The sequence below is a fragment of the Pholis gunnellus genome (assembly GCF_910591455.1).
Source record: "Pholis gunnellus genome assembly, chromosome: 15".
NCBI lineage: Eukaryota > Metazoa > Chordata > Actinopteri > Perciformes > Pholidae > Pholis > Pholis gunnellus.
The window spans coordinates 11314691-11335625 of NC_136542.1; the positions used below are offsets into that span (position 1 = coordinate 11314691).

Here is a 20935-nt window from a genome sequence, read left to right on the forward strand (position 1 = left end):
ATATGGACCAATGAACTTCTTAGGGGCGTGGCTTAATATCAATTCACATAACTTCTCAACCCATTGTCGAAAATTCACGAAACTTTCAGCATATGTGCACATCGCATACCGCAACATACCCTGAGATTTTTGTTGCATTCAACCAATAGGGGGCGCTACAGTAAACCCGCAAAGTTGTGTTTTTTGGCACTTTTCGCATTTTGCAGCCTTCGTATTTTAACGAACTCCTCCTAGAGCATTTATGCGATCGACTTCATATTTGTTCAGGGTGCTCTTAAGACCTTTGTGATTAAAAATTATTAAAAGCTAGCGCTTTCGTCGAAGAACCTTGACGTGGCGTGGCGGCCATTTTGCATCATTTTTCTGAAAAATCAAGTTGTTATAACTCCAAGGTACATAATCCAATCCACACAAAACTTCTTGTGCATGATGCCACTTCAAGCCTGAACATACTTAAATTGAAAAAAATGAAATAACTCATAGCGCCACCTACTGGCTGAAGGAAATGTCATATTTTATACGTTTCTTTATTCCTCCTAGCCAGATGACCCGATTAGTCTCAAAATCAGTAAGGATAGTCTTAGGACATTGATGAAGAGCCATCATAAGTATTGTGTGTTTTCGTTGAACGCTGTTGCCGTGGCGACGCATCGTTCGCCATGCAAAATTGAAGTTGTTATAACTCAAAGGTACATTATCCAATTTGCACAAAACTTCTTGTGCATGATGCCACTTCAAGCTTGAACATACCTGATTTGAAAAAATTCAAAAAACTCATAGCGCCACCTACTGGCTAAAGGAAATTTGTTTCAGTAGGTTAGGATGCTCAAAAAATCATGGTACTTTGCACAAGTGTCAAAGGCATCGGAAGAAATATATGGAATGATTTTTGGCCTTATCCGTTTTAAATTGCCTCTGTAGCGCCCCCTACAATATTTCAAAAGAGCAGCCCCGGCGCTACGTTTGAGCTACACGTACGAAACTCGGTAGGCACACGTATCCTGCGGAGACTTAAAAATAAGTCTCTTGGCACCGTGCTGTAAAACCTACCAGAAGTCGGCCATTTTGATTTCGGTGTCATTTTTCCTCAGCATAGTACTATTTGCAAAGCATCGTTTCCGGCATCGATCGGTCCCACGCGGGATCGACGACGTCTCGCTCGCGGACCCGCCGTCCCGCGGTCGCGGACGTTCTCCGACGCGCAGGCCGGAGTCCGCCGCGAGCCCCGACGCGCAAGGGAGGCGAGGGCCCGTTCATCACTGCTCGCAGTTTTAATTAGGGCCCGAGCCGCCGACAACGTCGGGCCGGCGAAGGCCCTATTGAGTTTCTAAGGGTTCTTATTATTATGATTCTTATATTTGTGGGGAATGAGCTAGTAGGGGCACTTGCCATGCATGAAAACTCACCAAATTTGCACACCTCTCAGGTCTGGTGGAGAAACTCTGCTGCGCAAGGTTGCATACTTGTGTGTAAAAAAATGGCTCTCTAGCGCCCCCTACAAGGCGGGCCGGCCACGCCCCTCGGCCAGTTTGTCCGATTGACTTGAAATTCGACACACATGTCCGAATCCGCTAGATCTAAAAAAAAGCCTCTCAGACCCCGAAACTGCGCCTGGAAAAATTTTCCGCCATCTTGAATTTAGTGTAAAACACATCTTTGCGAACTCCTCCCACACGCTGGCTCCGATTGCTACCAAATTTTTTGTGGATCATTATTGGATGTAGATCACTCAGATTTATCAAAAGCTTTTTGATATCTATTTGCGTTGAGAAGATATGGACCAATGAACTTCTTAGGGGCGTGGCTTAATATCAATTCACATAACTTCTCAACCCATTGTCGAAAATTCACGAAACTTGCAGCATATGTGCACATCGCATACCGCAACATACCCTGAGATTTTTGTTGCATTCAACCAATAGGGGGCGCTACAGTAAACCCGCAAAGTTGTGTTTTTTGGCACTTTTCGCATTTTGCAGCCTTCGTATTTTAACGAACTCCTCCTAGAGCATTTATGCGATCGACTTCATATTTGTTCAGGGTGCTCTTAAGACCTTTGTGATTAAAAATTATTAAAAGCTAGCGCTTTCGTCGAAGAACCTTGACGTGGCGTGGCGGCCATTTTGCATCATTTTTCTGAAAAATCAAGTTGTTATAACTCCAAGGTACATAATCCAATCCACACAAAACTTCTTGTGCATGATGCCACTTCAAGCCTGAACATACTTAAATTGAAAAAAATGAAATAACTCATAGCGCCACCTACTGGCTGAAGGAAATGTCATATTTTATACGTTTCTTTATTCCTCCTAGCCAGATGACCCGATTAGTCTCAAAATCAGTAAGGATAGTCTTAGGACATTGATGAAGAGCCATCATAAGTATTGTGTGTTTTCGTTGAACGCTGTTGCCGTGGCGACGCATCGTTCGCCATGCAAAATTGAAGTTGTTATAACTCAAAGGTACATTATCCAATTTGCACAAAACTTCTTGTGCATGATGCCACTTCAAGCTTGAACATACCTGATTTGAAAAAATTCAAAAAACTCATAGCGCCACCTACTGGCTAAAGGAAATTTGTTTCAGTAGGTTAGGATGCTCAAAAAATCATGGTACTTTGCACAAGTGTCAAAGGCATCGGAAGAAATATATGGAATGATTTTTGGCCTTATCCGTTTTAAATTGCCTCTGTAGCGCCCCCTACAATATTTCAAAAGAGCAGCCCCGGCGCTACGTTTGAGCTACATGTACGAAACTTGGTAGGCACATGTATCCTGTGGAGGCTTAAAAATAAGTCTCTTGGCACCATGCTCTAAAACCTACCGAAGTCGGCCATTTTGATTTTGGTGTCATTTTTCCATAGCATAGTAGGTGATGATGCTCAAAAATTCATGGCACTTTGCACATGTGTCAAAGGCATCGGAAGAAATATGTGGTATGATTTTTGGCCTTGTGCGTTTTAAATTGCCTCTGTAGCGCCCCCTACAATATTTCAAAAGAGCAACCCCGGCGCTACGTTTGAGCTACACGTACGAAACTCGGTAGGCGCGCGTATCCTGCGGAGACTTAAATATAAGTCTCATGGCACCATGCTGTAAAACCTACCAGAAGTCGGCCATTTTGATTTCGGTGTCATTTTTCCTCAGCATAGTACTATCTGCAAAGCATCGTTTCCAGCATCGGGCGGTCCCACGCGGGATCGACGACGTCTCGCTCGCAGACGCGCAGTCCAGCGGTCGCGGACGTTCTCCGACGCGCAGGCCGGAGTCCGCCGCAAGCCCCGACGCGCAAGGGAGGCGAGGGCCCGTTCATCGCTGCTCGCAGCTTTAATTATGATTCTTATATTTGTGGGGAATGAGCTAGTAGGGGCACTTGCCATGCATGAAAACTCACCAAATTTGCACACCTCTCAGGTCTGGTGGAGAAACTCTGCTGCGCAAGGTTGCATACTTGTGTGTAAAAAAATGGCTCTCTAGCGCCCCCTACAAGGCGGGCCGGCCACGCCCCTCGGCCAGTTTGTCCGATTGACTTGAAATTCGACACACATGTCCGAATCCGCTAGATCTAAAAAAAAGCCTCTCAGACCCCGACACTGCGCCTGGAAAAATTTTCCGCCATCTTGAATTTAGTGTAAAACACATCTTTGCGAACTCCTCCCACACGCTGGCTCCGATTGCTACCAAATTTTCTGTGGATCATTATTGGATGTAGATCACTCAGATTTATCAAAAGCTTTTTGATATCTATTTGCGTTGAAAAGATATGAACCAATGAACTTCTTAGGGGCGTGGCTTAATATCAATTCACATAACTTCTCAACCCATTGTCGAAAATTCACGAAACTTTCAGCATATGTGCACATCGCATACCGCAACATACCCTGTGATTTGTGTTGCATTCAACCAATAGGGGGCGCTACAGTAAACCCGCAAAGTTGTGTTTTTTGGCACTTTTCGCATTTTGCAGCCTTCGTATTTTAACAAACTCCTCCTAGAGCATTTATGCGATCGACTTCATATTTGTTCAGGGTGCTCTTAAGACCTTTGTGATTAAAAATTATTAAAAGCTAGCGCTTTCGTCGAAGAACCTTGACGTGGCGTGGCGGCCATTTTCCATCATTTTTCTGAAAAATCAAGTTGTTATAACTCTAAGGTACATTAACCAATACACACAAAACTTCTTGTGCATGAGGCCACTTCAAGCCTGAACATACTTAAATTGAAAAAAATGAAATAACTCATAGCGCCACCTACTGGCTGAAGGAAATGTCATATTTTATACTTTTCTTTATTCCTCCTAGCCAGGTTACCCGATTAGTCTCAAAATCGGTAAGGATAGTCTTAGGACATTGATGAAGAGCCATCATAAGTATTGTGTGTTTTCGTTGAACGCTGTTGCCGTGGCGACGCATCGTTCGCCATGCAAAATTGAAGTTCTTATAACTCCAAAGTACATTATCCAATTTGCACAAAACTTCTTGTGCATGATGCCACTTCAAGCCTGAACATAGCTGATTTGAAAAAATTCAAAAAACTCATAGCGCCACCTACTGGCTGAAGGAAATATGGTTCAGTAGGTTAGGATGCTCAGAAATTCATAAAACTTTGCACATGTGTGAAAGGCGTCGGAAGAAATATGTGGTATGATTTCTGGCCTTGTCCGTTTTAAATTGCCTCTGTAGCGCCCCCTACAATATTTCAAAAGAGCAGCCCCGGCGCTACGTTTGAGCTACATGTACGAAACTTGGTAGGCACATGTATCCTCTTGAGACTTAAAGATATGTCTCTTGGCACCATGCTCTAAAACCTACCGAAGTCGGCCATTTTGATTTTGGTGTCATTTTTCCATAGCATAGTAGGTTAGGATGCTCAAAAATTCATGGCACTTTGCACATGTGTCAAAGGCATCGGAAGAAATATGTGGTACGATTTTTGGCCTTGACCGTTTTAAATTGCCTCTGTAGCGCCCCCTACAATATTTCAAAAGAGCAGCCCCGGCGCTACGTTTGAGCTACACGTACGAAACTGGGTAGGCGCACGTATCCTGCGGAGACTTAAAAATAAGTCTCTTGGCACCGTGCTCTAAAACCTACCAGAAGTCGGCCATTTTGATTTCGGTGTCATTTTTCCTCAGCATAGTACTATTTGCAAAGCATCCTTTCCGGCATCGATCGGTCCCACGCGGGATCGACGACGTCTCGCTCGCGGACCCGCCGTCCCGCGGTCGCGGACGTTCTCCGACGCGCAGGCCGGAGTCCGCCGCCAGCCCCGACACGCAAGGGAGGCGAGGGCCCGTTCATCACTGCTCGCAGTTTTAATTAGGGCCCGAGCCACCGACAACGTCGGGCCAGCGAAGGCCCTATTGAAATTGTAAGAGTTATTAGGGCCCGAGCCACCGACAACGTCGGGCCAGCGAAGGCCCTATTGAAATTGTAAGAGTTATTATTTTTCTGATTTTTATTTTTCCTCTTTGGGAGCTTTTTGGGGATACTTGCCATGCATGAAAACTCACCAAATTTTGCAGACTTGTCAGGTCTGGCGAAAATAGAGGTGTGATATAGGTGCCATAAATGTGTGGGAAAAAATGGCTCTCTAGCGCCCCCTACAAAGCGGATCGGCGGCGCCCCTCGGCCAGTTTGTCCGATTGACTTGAAATTCAACACACATGTCCTAATCCACTAGATCTAAAAAAAAGCCTCTCAGACCCCGAAAATGCGCATACTTAAATTTTCCGCCATTTTGAATTTAGTGAAAAACACATCTTTGCGAAGTCCTCCTACACGCTGGCTCCGATTGCTACCAAAATTGCTGTGGATCATAATTGGATGTAGATCACTCAGATTTATCAAAAGCGTTTTGATATCTCTTTGCGTTGAGAAGATATGGACCAATGAACTTCCTAAGGGCGTGGCTTAATATCAATACACATAACTTCTCAACCCATTGTCGAAAATTCGCGAAACTTTCAGCATATGTGCCCATCGCATACCGCAACATACCCTGAGATTTTTGTTGCATTCAACCAATAGGGGGCGCTACAGTAAACCCGCAAAGTTGTGTTTTTTGGCACTTTTCGCATTTTGCAGCCTTCGTATTTTAACGAACTCCTCCTAGAGCATTTATGCGATCGACTTCATATTTGTTCAGGGTGCTCTTAAGACCTTTGTGATTAAAAATTATTAAATGCTAGCGCTTTCGTCGAAGAACCTTGACGTGGCGTGGCGGCCATTTTGCATCATTTTTATGAAAAATCAAGTTGTTATAACTCTAAGGTACATTAACCAATACACACAAAACTTCTTGTGCATGAAGCCTCTTCAAGCATGAACACACACAAATTAAAAAAATTTCAATAACTCATAGCGCCACCTACTGGCTGAAGGCAATGTTTTTTTTTACACTTTCATTTATTCCTCCTAGCCACGTGACCCGATTAGTCTCAAATTGTGCTAGGATGGCTTTAAGACATTGATGAAGAATCGCCATAAGTATTGTGCGTTTTCGTTGAACGCTGTTGCCGTGGCGACGCATCGTTCGCCATGCAAAATTGAAGTTGTTATAACTCCAAGGTACATTATCCAATTTGCACAAAACTTCTTGTGCATGATGCCACTTCAAGCCTGAACATACCTGATTTGAAAAAATTCAAAAAACTCATAGCGCCACCTACTGGCTGAAGGAAATATGGTTCAGTAGGTTAGGATGCTCAAAAATTCATGGAACTTTGCACATGTGTCAAAGGCATCGGAAGAAGTATGTGGTATGATTTTTGGCCTTGTCCGTTTTAAATTGCCTCTGTAGCGCCCCCTACAATATTTCAAAAGAGCAGCCCCGGCGCTACGTTTGAGCTACATGTACGAAACTTGGTGGGCACATGTATCCTGTGGAGACTTAAAAATAAGTCTCTTGGCACCATGCTCTAAAACCTACCGAAGTCGGCCATTTTGATTTTGGTGTCATTTTTCCATAGCATAGTAGGTTAGGATGCTCAAAAATTCATGGCACTTTGCACATGTGTCAAAGGCATCGGAAGAAATATGTGGTACGATTTTTGGCCTTGTCCGTTTTAAATTGCCTCTGTAGCGCCCCCTACAATATTTCAAAAGAGCAGCCCCGGCGCTACGTTTGAGCTACACGTACGAAACTCGGTAGGCGCGCGTATCCTGCGGAGACTTAAAAATAAGTCTCTTGGCACCGTGCTCTAAAACCTACCAGAAGTCGGCCATTTTGATTTCGGTGTCATTTTTCCTCAGCATAGTACTATTTGCAAAGCATCGTTTCCGGCATCGGGCGGTCCCACGCGGGATCGACGACGTCTCGCTCGCGGACGCGCAGTCCAGCGGTCGCGGACGTTCTCCGACGCGCAGGCCGGAGTCCGCCGCCGGCCCCGACGCGCAAGGGAGGCGAGGGCCCGTTCATCACTGCTCGCAGTTTTAATTAGGGCCCGAGCCGCCGACAACGTCGGGCCGGCGAAGGCCCTATTGAGTTTCTAAGGGGTATTATTAGGGCCCGAGCCGCCGACAACGTCGGGCCGGCGAAGGCCCTATTGAGTTTCTAAGGGTTCTTATTATTATGATTCTTATATTTGTGGGGAATGAGCTAGTAGGGGCACTTGCCATGCATGAAAACTCACCAAATTTGCACACCTCTCAGATCTGGTGGAGAAACTCTGCTGCGCAAGGTTGCATACTTGTGTGTAAAAAAATGGCTCTCTAGCGCCCCCTACAAGGCGGGCCGGCCACGCCCCTCGGCCAGTTTGTCCGATTGACTTGAAATTCAACACACATGTCCGAATCCGCTAGATCTAAAAAAAAGCCTCTCAGACCCCAAAACTGCGCCTGGATAAATTTTCGGCCATCTTGAATTTAGTGTAAAACACATCTTTGCGAACTCCTCCCACACGCTGGCTCCGATTGCTACCAAATTTTCTGTGGATCATTATTGGATGTAGATCACTCAGATTTATCAAAAGCTTTTTGATATGTCTTTGCGTTGAGAAGATATGGACCAATGAACTTCTTAGGGGCGTGGCTTAATATCAATACACATAACTTCTCAACCCATTGTCGAAAATTCACGAAACTTTCAGCATATGTGCACATCGCATACCGTAACATACCCTGAGATTCTTGTTGCATTCAACCAATAGGGGGCGCTACAGTAAACCCGCAAAGTTGTGTTTTTTGGCACATTTTCCATTTTTCAGCCTTCGTACTTCAACGAACTCCTCCTAGAGAATTTATGCGATCGACTTCAAACTTGGTCAGGATGCTCTTAAGACCTTTGTGATTAAAAATTATTAAAAGCTAGCGCTTTCGTCGAAGAACCTTGACGTGGCGTGGCGGCCATTTTGCATCATTTTTCTGAAAAATCAAGTTGTTATAACTCTAAGGTACATTAACCAATCCGCACAAAAATTCTTGTGCATGATGCCACTTCAAGTCTGAACAAAGTTAAATTGAAATAAATTAAATAACTCATAGCGCCACCTACTGGCTGAAGGAAATGTCATATTTTATACTTTTCTTTATTCCTCCTAGCCAGGTGACCCGATTAGTCTCAAAATCGGTAAGGATAGTCTTAGGACATTGATGAAGAGCCATCATAAGTATTGTGTGTTTTCGTTGAACGCTGTTGCCGTGGCGATGCATCGTTCGCCGTGCAAAATTGAAGTGGTTATAACTCCAAGGTACATTATCCAATTTGCACAAAACTTCTTGTGCATGATGCCACTTCAAGCCTGAACATACCTGATTTGAAAAAATTCAAAAAACTCATAGCGCCACCTACTAGCGGAAGGAAATGTGTTTCAGTAGGTTAGGATGCTCAAAAATTCCTAAAACTTTGCACATGTGTCAAAGGCATCGGAAGAAATATGTGGTATGATTTTTGGCCTTGTCCGTTTTAAATTGCCTCTGTAGCGCCCCCTACAGTATTTCAAAAGAGCAGCCCCGGCGCTACGTTTGAGCTACACGTACGAAACTCGGTAGGCACACGTATCCTGTGGAGACTTAAAAATAAGTCTCTTGGCGCCATGCTCTAAAACTTACTGAAGTCTGCCATTTTGATTTGGGTGTCATTTTTCCATAGCATAGTAGGTTAGGATGCTCAAAAATTCATGGCACTTTGCACATGTGTCAAAGGCATCGGAAGAAATATGTGGTACGATTTTTAGCCTTGTCCGTTTGAAATTGCCTCTGTAGCGCCCCCTACAATATTTCAAAAGAGCAGCCCCGGCGCTACGTTTGAGCTACACGTACGAAACTCGGTAGGCGCACGTATCCTGCGGAGACTTAAACATAAGTCTCTTGGCACCGTGCTGTAAAACCTACCAGAAGTCGGCCATTTTGATTTCGGTGTCATTTTTCCTCAGCATAGTACTATTTGCAAAGCATCGTTTCCGGCATCGATCGGTCCCACGCGGGATCGACGACGTCTCGCTCGCGGACCCGCCGTCCCGCGGTCGCGGACGTTCTCCGACGCGCAGGCCGGAGTCCGCCGCAAGCCCCGACGCGCAAGGGAGGCGAGGGCCCGTTCATCACTGCTCGCAGTTTTAATTATTTTTCTGATTATTATTTTTACACTTGGGGACTATTTGGGGGGGACTTGCCATGCATGAAAACTCACCAAATTTTGCAGACTTGTCAGGTCTGGTGAAAATTTTCATATTATATAGGTTGCAAATATGCATTTAAAAAAATGGCTCTCTAGCGCCCCCTACAAAGCAGACCGGCGACGCCCCTCGGCCAGTTTGTCCGATTGACTTGAAATTCAACACACATGTCCACATGCACTAGATCTAAAAAAAAGCCTCTCAGACCCCGAAACCGCGCCTAGTTAAATTTTCCGCCATCTTGAATTTAGTGTAAAACACATCTTTGCAAACTCCTCCCACACGCTGGCTCCGAATGGTACCAAAATTGCTGTGGATCATTAGTGGATGTAGATCACTCAGAATTATCAAAAGCTTTTTGATATCTCTTTGCGTTGAGAAGATATGGACCAATGAACTTCCTAGGGGCGTGGCTTAATATCAATACACATAACTTCTCAACCCATTGTCGAAAATTCACGAAACTTTCAGCATATGTGCCCATCGCATACCGCAACATACCCTGAGATTTTTGTTGCATTCAACCAATAGGGGGCGCTACAGTAAACCCGCAAAGTTGTGTTTTTTGGCACTTTTCGCATTTTGCAGCCTTCGTATTTTAACGAACTCCTCCTAGAGCATTTATGCGATCGACTTCATATTTGTTCAGGGTGCTCTTAAGACCTTTGTGATTAAAAATTATTAAAAGCTAGCGCTTTCGTCGAAGAACCTTGACGTGGCGTGGCGGCCATTTTGCATCATTTTTATGAAAAATAAACTTGTTATAACTCTAAGGTACATTAACCAATCCGCACAAAACTTCTTGTGCATGATGCCACTTCAAGCCTGAACATACTTAAATTGAAAAAAATTAAATAACTCATAGCGCCACCTACTGGCTGAAGGAAATGTCATATTTTATACTTTTCTTTATTGCTCCTAGCCAGGAGACCCGATTAGTCTCAAAATCAATAAGGATAGTCTTAGGACATTGATGAAGAGCCAGCATAAGTATTGTGTGTTTTCGTTGAACGCTGTTGCCGTGGCGACGCATCGTTCGCCATGCAAAATTGAAGTTGTTATAACTCCAAGGTACATTATCCAATTTGCACAAAACTTCTTGTGCATGATGCCACTTCAAGCCTGAACATACCTGATTTGAAAAATTTCAAAAAACTCATAGCGCCACCTACTGGCTAAAGGAAATTTGTTTCAGTAGGTTAGGATGCTCAAAATTTCCTAAAACTTTGCACATGTGTCAAAGGCATCGGAGAAAATATGTGGTATGATTTTTGGCCTTGTCCGTTTTAAATTGCCTCTGTAGCGCCCCCTACAATATTTCAAAAGAGCAGCCCCGGCGCTACGTTTGAGCTACACGTACGAAACTTGGTAGGCACACGTATCCTGTGGAGACTTAAAAATAAGTCTCTTGGCACCATGCTCTAAAACCTACCAAAGTCGGCCATTTTGATTTTGGTGTCATTTTTCCATAGCATAGTAGGTTAGGATGCTCAAAAATTCATGGCACTTTGCACATGTGTCAAAGGCATCGGAAGAAATATGTGGTACGATTTTTGGCCTTGTCCGTTTTAAATTGCCTCTGTAGCGCCCCCTACAATATTTCAAAAGAGCAGCCCCGGCGCTACGTTTGAGCTACACGTACGAAACTCGGTAGGCGCGCGTATCCTGCGGAGACTTAAAAATAAGTCTCTTGGCACCGTGCTCTAAAACCTACCAGAAGTCGGGCATTTTGATTTCGGTGTCATTTTTCCTCAGCATAGTACTATTTGCAAAGCATCGTTTCCGGCATCGGGCGGTCCCACGCGGGATCGACGACGTCTCGCTCGCGGACGCGCAGTCCAGCGGTCGCGGACGTTCTCCGACGCGCAGGCCGGAGTCCGCCGCGAGCCCCGACGCGCAAGGGAGGCGAGGGCCCGTTCATCACTGCTCGCAGTTTTAATTATTTTTCTGATTTTTATTTTTCCTCTTTGGGAGCTTTTTGGGGATACTTGCCATGCATGAAAACTCACCAAATTTTGCAGACTTGTCAGGTCTGGCGAAAATAGAGGTGTGATATAGGTGCCATAAATGTGTGGGAAAAAATGGCTCTCTAGCGCCCCCTACAAAGCGGATCGGCGGCGCCCCTCGGCCAGTTTGTCCGATTGACTTGAAATTCAACACACATGTCCCAAACCACTAGATCTAAAAAAAAGCCTCTCAGACCCCGAAAATGCGCATACTTAAATTTTCCGCCATTTTGAATTTAGTGAAAAACACATCTTTGCGAAGTCCTCCTACACGCTGGTTCCGATTGCTACCAAAATTGCTGTGGATCATAATTGGATGTAGATCACTCAGATTTATCAAAAGCTTTTTGATATCTCTTTGCGTTGAGAAGATATGGACCAATGAACTTCCTAAGGGCGTGGCTTAATATCAATACACATAACTTCTCAACCCATTGTCGAAAATTCACGAAACTTTCAGCATATGTGCCCATCGCATACCGCAACATTCCCTGAGATTTTTGTTGCATTCAACCAATAGGGGGCGCTACAGTAAACCCGCAAAGTTGTGTTTTTTGGCACTTTTCGCATTTTGCAGCCTTCGTACTTCAACGAACTCCTCCTAGAGCATTTATGCGATCGACTTCATATTTGTTCAGGGTGCTCTTAAGACCTTTGTGATTAAAAATTATCAAAAGCTAGCGCTTTCGTCGAAGAACCTTGACGTGGCGTGGCGGCCATTTTGCATCATTTTTATGAAAAATCAAGTTGTTATAACTCTAAGGTACATTAACCAATACACACAAAACTTCTTGTGCATGAAGCCTCTTCAAGCATGAACACACACAAATTAAAAAAATTTCAATAACTCATAGCGCCACCTACTGGCTGAAGGCAATGTTTTTTTTTACACTTTCATTTATTCCTCCTAGCCACGTGACCCGATTAGTCTCAAATTGTGCTAGGATGGCTTTAAGACATTGATGAAGAATCGCCATAAGTATTGTGCGTTTTCGTTGAACGCTGTTGCCGTGGCGACGCATCGTTCGCCATGCAAAATTGAAGTTGTTATAACTCCAAGGTACATTATCCAATTTGCACAAAACTTCTTGTGCATGATGCCACTTCAAGCCTGAACATACCTGATTTGAAAAAATTCAAAAAACTCATAGCGCCACCTACTGGCTGAAGGAAATATGGTTCAATAGGTTAGGATGCTCAGAAATTCATGGGACTTTGCACAAGTGTCAAAGGCATCGGAAGAAATATGTGGTATGATTTTTGGCCTTGTCCGTTTTAAATTGCCTCTGTAGCGCCCCCTACAATATTTCAAAAGAGCAGCCCCGGCGCTACGTTTGAGCTACATGTACGAAACTTGGTGGGCACACGTATCCTGTGGAGACTTAAAAATAAGTCTCTTGGCACCATGCTCTAAAACCTACCAGAAGTCGGCCATTTTGATTTTGGTGTCATTTTTCCATAGCATAGTAGGTTAGGATGCTCAAAAATTCATGGGACTTTGCACATGTGTCAAAGGCATCGGAAGAAATATGTGATATGATTTTTAGGCTTGTTCGTTTTAAATTGCCTCTGTAGCGCCCCCTACAATATTTCAAAAGAGCAGCCCCGCCGCTACGTTTGAGCTACACGTACGAAACTGGGTAGGCGCACGTATCCTGCGGAGACTTAAAAATAAGTCTCTTTGCACCGTGCTCTAAAACCTACCAGAAGTCGGCCATTTTGATTTCGGTGTCATTTTTCCTCAGCATAGTACTATTTGCAAAGCATCATTTCCAGCATCGGGCGGTCCCACGCGGGATCGACGACGTCTCGCTCGCGGACGCGCCGTCCCGCGGTCGCGGACGTTCTCCGACGCGCAGGCCGGAGTCCGCCGCCGGCCCCGACGCGCAAGGGAGGCGAGGGCCCGTTCATCACTGCTCGCAGTTTTAATTAGGGCCCGAGCCACCGACAACGTCGGGCCAGCGAAGGCCCTATTGAAATTGTAGGGGTTCTCGGTCGTTTTTATTCTGATTTTTATTTTTGTACTTTGGCTGCATATTTGGAGTATTTGCCATGCATGAAAACTCACCAAATTTTGCATACTTGCCAGGTCTGGCGAAACTTGGGGTTTGATATAGGTGCCATAAATGTGTGTAAAAAAATGGCTCTCTAGCGCCCCCTACAAAGCGGACGGGCGACGCCCCTCGGCCAGTTTGTCCGATTGACTTGAAAATCAACACACATGTCCTAATCCGCTAGATCTAAAAAAAAGCCTCTCAGACCCCTAAGCTCCGCCTACTTAGATTTTCCGCCATCTTGAATTTAGTGTAAAACACATCTTTGCAAACTCCTCCCACACGCTGGCTCCTATTGCTACCAAAATTGCTGTGGATCATTAGTGGATGTAGATCACTCAGATTTATCAAAAGCTTTTTGATATCTATTTGTGTTGAAAAGATATGGACCAATGAACTTCTTAGGGGCGTGGCTTAATATCAATTCACATAACTTCCCAACCATTGGTCGAAAATTCACGAAACTTTCAGCATATGTGCACATCGCATACCGTAACATACCCTGAGACTTTTGTTGCATTCAACCAATAGGGGGCGCTACAGTAAACCCGCAAAGTTGTCATTTTGGGACTTTTTGCATTTTTCTGCCTTCGCACTTTAACGAACTCCTCCTAGAGAATTAATGCGATCAACTTCAAACTTGGCCAGGATGCTCTTAAGACCTTTGTGATTAAAAATTATTAAAAGCTAGAGTTTTCGTCGAAGAACCTTGACGTGGCGTGGCGGCCATTTTGCATCATTTTTATGAAAAATCAAGTTGTTATAACTCTAATGTACATTAACCAATCCACACAAAACTTCTTGTGCATGATGCCACTTCAAGCCTGAACACACACAAATTAAAAAAATTTCAATAACTCATAGCGCCACCTACTGGCTGAAGGCAATGTTTTTTTTTAGACTTTCATTTATTCCTCCTAGCCACGTGACCCGATTAGTCTCAAATTGTGCTAGGATGGCCTTAAGACATTGATGAAGATTTGCCATAAGTATTGTGAGTTTTCGTTGAACGCTGTTGCCGTGGCGACGCATCGTTCGCCGTGCAAAATTGAAGTTGTTATAACTCCAAGGTACATTATCCAATTTGCACAAAACTTCTTGTGCATGATGCCACTTGAAGCCTGAACATACCTGATTTGAAAAAATTCAAAAAACTCATAGCGCCACCTACTGGCTGAAGGAAATATGGTTCAGTAGGTTAGGATGCTCAGAAATTCATGGAACTTTGCACATGTGTCAAAGGCATCGGAAGAAGTATGTGGTATGAGTTTTGGCCTTGTCCGTTTTAAATTGCCTCTGTAGCGCCCCCTACAATATTTCAAAAGAGCAGCCCCGGCGCTACGTTTGAGCTACACGTACGAAACTCGGTAGGCGCACGTATCCTGCGGAGACTTAAAAATAAGTCTCTTGGCACCATGCTCTAAAACCTACTGAAGTCGGCCATTTTGATTTTGGTGTCATTTTTCCATAGCATAGTAGGTTAGGATGCTCAAAAATTCATGGCACTTTGCACATGTGTCAAAGGCATCGGAAGAAATATGTGGTATGATTTTTGGCCTTGTCCGTTTTAAATTGCCTCTGTAGCGCCCCCTACAATATTTCAAAAGAGCAGCCCCGGCGCTACGTTTGAGCTACACGTACGAAACTCGGTAGGCGCGCGTATCCTGCGGAGACTTAAAAATAAGTCTCTTGGCACCGTGCTCTAAAACCTACCAGAAGTCGGCCATTTTGATTTCGGTGTCATTTCTTCCTCAGCATAGTACTATTTGCAAAGCATCGTTTCCGGCATCGGGCGGTCCCACGCGGGATCGACGACGTCTCGCTCGCGGACGCGCAGTCCAGCGGTCGCGGACGTTCTCCGACGCGCAGGCCGGAGTCCGCCGCAAGCCCCGACGCGCAAGGGAGGCGAGGGCCCGTTCATCACTGCTCGCAGTTTTAATTAGGGCCCGAGCCGCCGACAACGTCGGGCCGGCGAAGGCCCTATTGAGTTTCTAAGGGGTATTCTTATTATGATTCTTATTTTTGTAGGGAATGAGCTCGTAGGGGCACTTGCCATGCATGAAAACTCACCAAATTTGCACACCTCTCAGATCTGGTGGAGAAACTCTGCTGCGCAAGGTTGCATACTTGTGTGTAAAAAAATGGCTCTCTAGCGCCCCCTACAAGGCGGTCCGGCCACGCCCCTCGGCCAGTTTGTCCGATTGACTTGAAAATCAACACACATGTCCTAATCCACTAGATCTAAAAAAAAGCCTCTCAGACCCCGAAACCGCGCCTAGGAAAATTTTCCGCCATCTTGAATTTAGTGTAAAACACATCTTTGCGAACTCCTCCCACACGCTGGCTCCGATTGCTACCAAATTTTCTGTGGATCATTATTGGATGTAGATCACTCAGATTTATCAAAAGCTTTTTGATATCTATTTGCGTTGAAAAGATATGGACCAATGAACTTCTTAGGGGCGTGGCTTAATATCAATTCACATAACTTCTCAACCCATTGTCGAAAATTCACGAAACTTTCAGCATATGTGCACATCGCATACCGTAACATACCCTGAGATTTTTGTTGCATTCAACCAATAGGGGGCGCTACAATAAACCCGCAAAGTTGTGTTTTTTGGCACATTTTCCATTTTGCAGCCTTCGTACTTCAACGAACTCCTCCTAGAGAATTTATGCGATCGACTTCAAACTTGGTCAGGATGCTCTTAAGACCTTTGTGATTAAAAATTATTAAAAGCTAGAGTTTTCGTCGAAGAACCTTGACGTGGCGTGGCGGCCATTTTGCATCATTTTTCTGAAAAATCAAGTTGTTATAACTCCAAGGTACATAATCCAATCCACACAAAACTTCTTGTGCATGATGCCACTTCAAGCCTGAACATACTTAAATTGAAAAAAATGAAATAACTCATAGCGCCACCTACTGGCTGAAGGAAATGTCATATTTTATACGTTTCTTTATTCCTCCTAGCCAGGTGACCCGATTAGTCTCAAAATCAGTAAGGATAGTCTTAGGACATTGATGAAGAGCCATCATAAGTATTGTGTGTTTTCGTTGAACGCTGTTGCCGTGGCGACGCATCGTTCGCCATGCAAAATTGAAGTTGTTATAACTCAAAGGTACATTATCCAATTTGCACAAAACTTCTTGTGCATGATGCCACTTCAAGCCTGAACATACCTGATTTGAAAAAATTCAAAAAATTCATAGCGCCACCTACTGGCTAAAGGAAATTTGTTTCAGTAGGTTAGGATGCTCAAAAAATCATGGTACTTTGCAGATGTGTCAAAGGCATCGGAAGAAATATGTGGAATGATTTTTGGCCTTGTCCGTTTTAAATTGCCTCTGTAGCGCCCCCTACAATATTTCAAAAGAGCAGCCCCGGCGCTACGTTTGAGCTACATGTACGAAACTTGGTGGGCACATGTATCCTCTTGAGACTTAAAAATACGTCTCTTGGCACCATGCTCTAAAACCTACCGAAGTCGGCCATTTTGATTTTGGTGTCATTTTTCCATAGCATAGTAGGTTAGGATGCTCAAAAATTCATGGCACTTTGCACATGTGTCAAAGGCATCGGAAGAAATATGTGGTATGATTTTTGGCCTTGTCCGTTTTAAATTGCCTCTGTAGCGCCCCCTACAATATTTCAAAAGAGCAGCCCCGGCGCTACGTTTGAGCTACACGTACGAAACTCGGTAGGCGCGCGTATCCTGCGGAGACTTAAAAATAAGTCTCTTGGCACCGTGCTCTAAAACCTACCAGAAGTCGGCCATTTTGATTTCGGTGTCATTTTTCCTCAGCATAGTACTATTTGCAAAGCATCGTTTCCGGCATCGGGCGGTCCCACGCGGGATCGACGACGTCTCGCTCGCGGACGCGCAGTCCAGCGGTCGCGGACGTTCTCCGACGCGCAGGCCGGAGTCCGCCGCAAGCCCCGACGCGCAAGGGAGGCGAGGGCCCGTTCATCACTGCTCGCAGTTTTAATTTTTATTCTGATTTTTATTTTTGTGGGGATGGAGCTTGTAGGGGCACTTGCCATGCATGAAAACTCACCAAATTTGGAGAGTTGTCAGATCTGGTGGAGAAACTCTGCTGCGCAAGGTTGCATATTTGTATGTAAAAAAATGGCTCTCTAGCGCCCCCTACAAAGCGGACCGGCCACGCCCCTCGGCCAGTTTTTCCGATTGACTTGAAATTCAACACACATGTCCAAATCCGCTAGATCTAAAAAAAAGCCTCTCAGACCCCGAAACTCCGCCTACTTAAATTTTCGGCCATCTTGAATTTAGTGTAAAACACATCTTTGCGAACGTCTCCTACACGCTGGCTCCTATTGCTACCAAAATTGCTGTGGATCATTAGTGGATGTAGATCACACAGATGTATCAAAAGATTTTTGATATCTCTTTGCGTTGAAAAGATATAGACCAATGAACTTCCTAGGGGCGTGGCTTAATATCAATACACATAACTTCTCAACCCAGTGTCGAAAATTCACGAAACTTTCAGCATATGTGCACATCGCATACCGTTACATACCCTGTGATTTGTGTTTCATTCAACCAATAGGGGGCGCTACAGTAAACCCGCAAAGTTGTGTTTTTTGGCACTTTTCGCATTTTGCAGCCTTCGTATTTTAACGAACTCCTCCTAGAGCATTTATGCGATCGACTTCATATTTGTTCAGGGTGCTCTTAAGACCTTTGTGATTAAAAATTATTAAAAGCTAGCGCTTTCGTCGAAGAACCTTGACGTGGCGTGGCGGCCATTTTGCATCATTTTTATGAAAAATCAAGTTGTTATAACTCTAAGGTACATTAACCAATACACACAAAACTTCTTGTGCATGAAGCCTCTTCAAGCATGAACACACACAAATTAAAAAAATTTCGATAACTCATAGCGCCACCTACTGGCTGAAGGCAATGTTTTTTTTTAGACTTTCATTTATTCCTCCTAGCCACGTGACCCGATTAGTCTCAAATTGTGCTAGGATGGCCTTAACACATTGATGAAGATTTGCCATAAGTATTGTGAGTTTTCGTTTAACGCTGTTGCCGTGGCGACGCATCGTTCGCCATGCAAAATTGAAGTTGTTATAACTCCAAGGTACATTATCCAATTTGCACAAAACTTCTTGTGCATGATGCCACTTAAAGCTTGAACATACCTGATTTGAAAAAATTCAGAAAACTCATAGCGCCACCTACTGGCTGAAGGAAATATGGTTCAGTAGGTTAGGATGCTCAGAAATTCATGGAACTTTGCACATGTGTCAAAGGCATCGGAAGAAGTATGTGGTATGAGTTTTGGCCATGTCCGTTTTAAATTGCCTCTGTAGCGCCCCCTACAATATTTCAAAAGAGCAGCCCCGGCGCTACGTTTGAGCTACACGTACGAAACTGGGTAGGCGCACGTATCCTGCGGAGACTTAAAAATAAGTCTCTTGGCACCGTGCTCTAAAACCTACCAGAAGTCGGCCATTTTGATTTCGGTGTCATTTTTCCTCAGCATAGTACTATTTGCAAAGCATCATTTCCAGCATCGGGCGGTCCCACGCGGGATCGACGACGTCTCGCTCGCGGACGCGCCGTCCCGCGGTCGCGGACGTTCTCCGACGCACAGGCCGGAGTCCGCCGCCGGCCCCGACGCGCAAGGGAGGCGAGGGCCCGTTCATCACTGCTCGCAGTTTTAATTTTTGTAGGGAATGAGCTAGTAGGGGCACTTGCCATGCATGAAAACTCACCAAATTTGGACACCTCTCAGGTGTGGTGGAGAAACTCTGCTGCGCAAGGTTGCATACTTGTGTGTAAAAAAATGGCTCTCTAGCGCCCCCTACAAAGCGGACCGGCCACGCCCCTCGGCCAGTTTTTCCGATTGACTTGAAATTCGACACACATGTCCTAATCCGCTAGATCTAAAAAAAAGCCTCTCAGACCCCTAAGCTCCGCCTACTTAGATTTTCCGCCATCTTGAATTTAGTGTAAAACACATCTTTGCGAACTCCTCCTACACGCTGGCTCCTATTGCTACCAAAATTGCTGTGGATCATTAGTGGATGTAGATCACTCAGAATTATCAAAAGCTTTTTGATATCTATTTGCGTTGAAAAGATATGGACCAATGAACTTCCTAGGGGCGTGGCTTAATATCAATACACATAACTTCTCAACCCATTGTCGAAAATTCACGAAACTTTCAGCATATGTGCACATCGCATACCGTAACATACCCTGAGACTTTTGTTGCATTCAACCAATAGGGGGCGGTACAGTAAACCCGCAAAGTTGTGTTTTTTGGCACTTTTCGCATTTTGCAGCCTTCGTATTTTAACGAACTCCTCCTAGAGCATTTATGCGATCGACTTCATATTTGTTCAGGGTGCTCTTAAGACCTTTGTGATTAAAAATTATTAAAAGCTAGCGCTTTCATCGAAGAACCTTGACGTGGCGTGGCGGCCATTTTGCATCATTTTTATGAAAAATCAAGTTGTTATAACTCCAAGGTACATAATCCAATCCACACAAAACTTCTTGTGCATGAAGCCTCTTCAAGCATGAACACACAAAAATTAAAAAAATTTCGATAACTCATAGCGCCACCTACTGGCTGAAGGCAATGTTTTTTTTTAGACTTTCATTTATTCCTCCTAGCCACGTGACCCGATTAGTCACAAATTGTGCTAGGATGGCTTTAAGACATTGATGAAGAATCGCCATAAGTATTGTGCGTTTTCGTTGAACGCTGTTGCCGTGGCGACGCATCGTTCGCCATGCAAAATTGAAGTTGTTATAACTCCAAGGTACATTATCCAATTTGCACAAAACTTCTTGTGCATGATGCCACTTAAAGCCTGAACATACCTGATTTGAAAAAATTCAGAAAACTCATAGCGCCACCTACTGGCTGAAGGAAATATGGTTCAGTAGGTTAGGATGCTCAAAAATTCATGGAACTTTGCACATGTGTCAAAGGCATCGGAAGAAGTATGTGGTATGATTTTTGGCCTTGTCCGTTTTAAATTGCCTCTGTAGCGCCCCCTACAATATTTCAAAAGAGCAGCCCCGGCGCTACGTTTGAGCTACATGTACGAAACTTGGTGGGCACATGTATCCTGTGGAGACTTAAAAATAAGTCTCTTGGCACCATGCTCTAAAACCTACCGAAGTTGGCCATTTTGATTTTGGTGTCATTTTTCCATAGCATAGTAGGTTAGGATGCTCAAAAATTCATGGCACTTTGCACATGTGTCA

At 44.4% G+C, this 20935-nt stretch overlaps 1 protein-coding gene across 1 annotated transcript in view; it reads left to right on the forward strand.

Moving 5' to 3' along the window:
* rpap1 (RNA polymerase II associated protein 1) overlaps positions 1-20935 on the forward strand; it is a 69642-nt gene that overhangs the window by 44433 nt on the left and 4274 nt on the right. The gene's annotated exons all lie outside the window — the stretch shown is intronic.